The 5,639-nt window shown below is 34.6% G+C and overlaps 1 long non-coding RNA gene across 1 annotated transcript; it reads right to left on the bottom strand.

The window, feature by feature from the left end:
* Positions 1 to 2,181: 2,181 nt before the first annotated feature.
* On the bottom strand, positions 2,182 to 5,289 carry LOC128483729 (uncharacterized). The gene is made up of 2 exons (XR_008351100.1): positions 5,090 to 5,289; positions 2,182 to 3,433 (listed from the first exon to the last, which is right to left on the bottom strand). It is a non-coding gene; the product is annotated as an uncharacterized LOC128483729 (long non-coding RNA).
* Between the last annotated feature and the right edge of the window lie 350 nt (positions 5,290 to 5,639).

Raw genomic sequence — 5,639 nt, 5'->3', positions numbered from 1 at the left:
GCCTGTTCAAGAATGATGGGTCATCAGAGCTGCAACCCACAAAAGGATGCACCAGAGGCAGGGGTAGCCTCACCATACAAGCAGATTAAGCAATAGCTAAGGGCCCTCGGTGGTCTAAGGGGTTCTTTTCTAGAGTGATTGGAAGACCCATAAAAAAGGGACACATCACTTTAAAGTAATATTTCTGTAATATATTCGCCTTCAAAATAAATTATTGGTCATAAATATTGAGTATTTATTACATTTATAAAGGTGGGGTCCTAATCCTAATACTTTAGCTAAAGGCCCTTAAACAGTTAATGTCACTCCCAACCAGAAATGTGTATGTTATTATTAGTTATGTTATTATAATTATGCCATATAGCCCCTTCTTACCTAGGGTGTACCTACCCTGTGATGTCTTGGCCACCAACATGGGATTTGGTGCAATCTACATGCATATACAACAACATATAGTGGATATATTTACTATGTGAGGAAGGTTGGCATTGTGCTGCCTGGGTTCGATGATGAAATGCTGCCCCACCATATATGATGTTTTTACAAATCTATATTTTTGGCATCGTGTGTTATTTAATGAGATACCAGGCTTTTCCAAACTGCTTATTTTGTTCGCTCTGTTCTCTCTTAGTGTATGTCTCAGTTTTTTGAGTGCCAATTTTGTGACTACGCAACCAGCTGTCCAATGTGTCAGGCTTTCCAACCTTAATTTTGCCGAACATTAAATTTGCCGCATTTAAGTTGTGTACTGTCATTTGTAATAGCAAAGTATAATCCCTAAAATGAAAGCACCATTACATACTGAATTTGTTATTTTCTCACACATCGATCTCTAAAAAGAATCACTTCCACAAATATTATTGAAATATGAGGTACAACCATAAATGCAAATTAAGCACCAAAACTGTCTGAGAAGAAACCTATCTGATAAAATGTGACATTTATTAAGATACAATTAAAATAGAGGTCGATACATGTCACATGTGCCTCCTTGGTCTCAATCTGGACAATGCATAATTGTATCCCTAGTTATTAGAGAGGGTTCTTTCTTCTCAAACAGTTTATCAGCTAGTAGAGTTTAGCACCCAGCAATCATATCTCTTCTCTATTATTCAGTCGAGCCATTATTCGTGTTGGGAAATGAAACACCTGTATAGGGTCCGGGTCCCGGATGACGTAGGCCTCCTCCTACCTTTGCTGCTGCTCACGTAGCAGATTCAGTGCTTTAATCTGCAAGTGTAAGAGTGTAGTGTGCAGCCACGTGTATCCGACCACATTTGGTTTTAATGTGATATAGATATATTGTGTAACATCATTTTATCAATATATTGTTTTAGAAAAAAAGGGTGAATATGTATTGCATTAAATAGTTTGTTAAAAATTACATATATATTCCCTATATATTTTTTTCTTAGAGCCCCTAAATGTTTGGACTGATCAGTGATCAAATACTGTATTAAACTACTGATCCTTTATTAAGTGCATCAGATAATACAAGGTAGATTCACAATTATAATAAAAAAAAAAAAATTATAGATATATTTAAAGCAAAGTTTATTTTTATTTTGTAAAAGTAAATAATGTTTAATCCCAGCTGTTTAATTATTTTTATTGATTTAAATTAAATTTACAAAAAAAAAATCAAGGTTTCACAATTCCTGGCACATATTCATCAGAACATCAAACCCAAAGACCAGTATGATAATAGTCCACTCTTAAATGTATATTCCTGCATTGTTGAGAAGGGCAAAGCAGATTTTCCCCATACTAGTGCATATGGTGATAATGGATAAACTTTATGGATAAAAGGAACAACCATAAAGATTGAAGTCATTCCCTTATTAATCTCGGGTACATTAGCCTGTCTAGCACGCACCTTTCATGGAGAGGTCATGGCTGTGTTTAACCTTGGTCCAGGGGTGAATGCACTGGTAGCACATTCATGATCTCTTCCAATAGGCATATATGGTGGGGAAACCCTTAAATGCCCAGATAGGCTTCTTGGCATTCACAGTTTTCTTACCTGATCTTAAAAAATGAACATGATAAGAATAGGCTTTTATTAGGTTATTTGGGACCATCTTCTACTTTATTATATGGTTCAATAGTATTTAATAGCATAGTCCACATTTGGTCATTATAACTATTTGCGCTTGGATTCAAGCTGAAAAGAGCAACAAATGTAAGTTAATATTGTTTAATGTATGTAAAAATATTGGTAATCAAAATGTGACAAAATGAGCACACACACACATAAGATCTCTAACCTAATTTTCTGGAAAAAAAATTACTCCAGAGAAATGATGTTTTTCATAACATTGTGCATTGATTTATGATTTGTTTTCAATCTAGTGCATTCAATATGCTCCCATTTTGTCAATTAAATTGCTTTAGTATAAGTGAAGAAATCTGGACAACACTTTTATTTGATACATTTCATCGTAACTGGGAGGGCTTAGAACTAACAATCTACACAGATCTTTAATGATAATAAATTTGTGAAACTTACAACTGTCTGGGTAATCATGGGTCCAGCATTAAAACGGCATCTTTTAATTAAGATAAAATATCTGAAATGCACTTTAAAAGAAATATTCAATGAATCTGTTTAAGTTCTAAAGGGTACATTTGTCTTGCTGTTTGGAAAATGGTTTAAACCCTGAGACATTCAAATATATGTTGAAAATCCTACTGGGGAAAAAATGAAAAAAATCATTTCTCTTAAGATTTTATTTAGATAAAAGCACTAACTTACACTAATATGTATTTGTCTTATATAAACACGGATGCTTATAGGGATTGAATATGGGCAAAATTCAACAATCCTTTCTTTCCTTCAAGGATGAGTTTGGCCGCCATCTTCTAGACGACAACTGCATAGTCTAGATCACCAGCTATGCCTCTTAAGACCTGTTTGAGTTTAAAGATAGATCGTATCTCGGTTGCTTTCACTTAGGCAAATTAGATTTTAATGGACTTGACACTGATGCTGCCCTTCGTTTTCCTGATTTCGTTGAGAACCTTGTCACATCATTCAGCTTGGAAGCTTCAGTTTTATCAGTCTCTCCATCAGGGTTGCGTGAGTAGAGCAATGGGGAATAGTCTGATTTGGTTTTGGAGTTGTGTATATTCTTCCATAAATGTTTGTGATGCCTGACCAGATGGGAGGAGAGGTGGTGGTGGGAGGACAGTGCAGTATTTGAATTTAGGCCATGGTCTTTTAAGAGCAGAGCTGTAGAACAGAGACTGAGATGAGACTAAAGAACATGATAGACGATCCATATAAAGAATCTGCACTTCCACGTGGCGTAGTTGCGTTTGTCGAAGTTGTTAAAGTTTGTGATCCACTGCTGGCACTTGACACAGATGTGGAATTACTGTGCGCAGTTGTTGAATTGGTAAGACTGGGCTTTGCAGAGGTCTGACTGTGCACCTGCAGGAAATAATGTAACCAATAGCATTTTACAATAATGTAAAAACACAAAACAAAATCCCTAATCGGGTATTACATTTGCCCAGTGCTGTTAAAGTTACCGCTCATCAGTACAGAGAAATGTTACAGATTATCTCGAAATGTAATGCGCATTGAGAAAATGCACTGCAATTCCAGTGACGTGCCTGTTCATATGGGGCAGCATGGGGCAGAACAATACAAAGATTAGCACCAGCTTCATATAAAACGATCTTTAGAACCCTCTGTCCCTGGAAAGGTTTTTTTAATCTGACAAGTAATCTTTAAAAAAACAATAATCTTTAAATGTATAAATATTCAATAAAGTTATGCATAAAACATGCTCAAAAATCTATATCAGGTGATATCCTTTGCTGGTTTATTTACTCTTAATCTTTTATTGCCTGTGTTGTTTTAATTATTACCACAAATAAGATTTATTTAAGAGATTAAAGAGAGAATGGAATATATATCATTACCCAATGATATGACAACAGCATTTACAAGCATTTCCAAAGCTATGGTTAAGAAATGTAACCACTAACTGACCCAAAAGCCAACAGTTTAAAGCACTAGGCTCCAGTGAATGCCTTTCTTAGGTGACCTTGTGGAATGTGAATAGTCTGTTACGCATTTAAAAAATAATTGTTTAACGGACATGCAAGGAAAGTCCTATTGCGAATTGATTGATACATACATAATTTCATAGATGATGTCATAACGAACATTATTATAAAGTATTTACATTTCACAAATTAAGCTTCTACTGGAACTTCTAGAAAAAAGTATTGTTTGATCAGAGAGAGCGTTTAGTTTCTCATGGTTATTCAGAGTAATGGACAATGGTTTGCTCTGTTCAATTTTCTAGGTAATTGTAGATGGAAAGTCTAAAACAAGCAACAGAGGTACAACAGAGTACTTATTTTCTCAAATGATCAGAATTAACCAGATATTCAAGATTTCCCCTAGATTTAGGAATCTGCCACAAAATGCAGATATATAAAATTTCAGAAGTATAATACTAACCCATTCAAATGTTAAGCCAGTGGCAAATATGTATAACCTTAAAACAAGAATCGCAAAGAAAAAACTATGCTTTTTTAAACTTAAACATAACATTTTGTTAATTCTTTTAAAAAAATCTTACAAACCTTATAAATTAATTATCTAAAAACATCTTTAATGCATAGAGAGTATTTGGAATGTATTTAAAATGAGCAAATTGTCTGACGAACCCAGCATTAATTCACTAGTACTCTGTAAAATAACCTGCCACTCTAAATGACTTATTAGTCATAAAACAAATTATTCTTTAATGACTGGATTTGAGCTTGTTTGTAAACCAGGTGTTTTATGTTATATAATTTTCCTATGGTTTGATGAAAATAAAATACATCTTCGGGCAAAAAAAAAAATGTTTTCATAGGTGACAGAAAAATCAAAAAATATTTAATAATGATATAATATAAAAGTATCTTAACGTCTTTGTTATCTAATTAACATCTGATAAAATTACAACAATAAATCTAAATGATACATCTCAATCTGTCCCAACATGCAGCCATATGTTTATTACATCTGCGATTCTTTTCTAAATACTCTTAAACACTGTTATTTGTGTATCATTTTCAAACTCACCTGGTCGGGTAAGATGAAGGCCAGTATGACGAGTCCTAGACAGAGTTGGATTATTTTACTCATCTTGTTCCCAAGCAGTGCCTGCTCTTTCCCTGTTTTTTGTTAGAACACAGTAAGCCTTGGTTTGCCTCTTGCTAGCTGCAGGGGAGGCGCTGCAAAGGTTTCTCTTAACAGTGCAATTGAGATGCTGAATTAAGCTGTCTGGGGTTTTTATCTGCTATGCTGGATACATTAATACCCTTTGACGTGAACGCCTCCTCCCTCTTAGTCACTCCACCCTGTTTCTCCTCTCCCCCCCACCTACCTTTTCCTGTACATGTAGTCTTTTTTTCTGTTTACTAATCCGTGTCCTTTCAGAATAGTACATTTCTTATCATTTTTGTTTTGTCTCTATGTTTTCTGTTTGTCTAACACTATTGAAATGATGGAAATGTATGGTTGTATACCACTGAATATCAACAAACTTACTGAAGAGCACAGTTACTTTCAAGAGGTCCATCTGTATGTTTGCTAACCCATTAATTTGGTGCACAAGTACAAGAAATGCATG

This window comes from Spea bombifrons, chromosome 3 (assembly GCF_027358695.1).
Source record: "Spea bombifrons isolate aSpeBom1 chromosome 3, aSpeBom1.2.pri, whole genome shotgun sequence".
Lineage (NCBI taxonomy): Eukaryota > Metazoa > Chordata > Amphibia > Anura > Pelobatidae > Spea > Spea bombifrons.
This window is presented reverse-complemented; position numbering and strand designations above follow the sequence as displayed.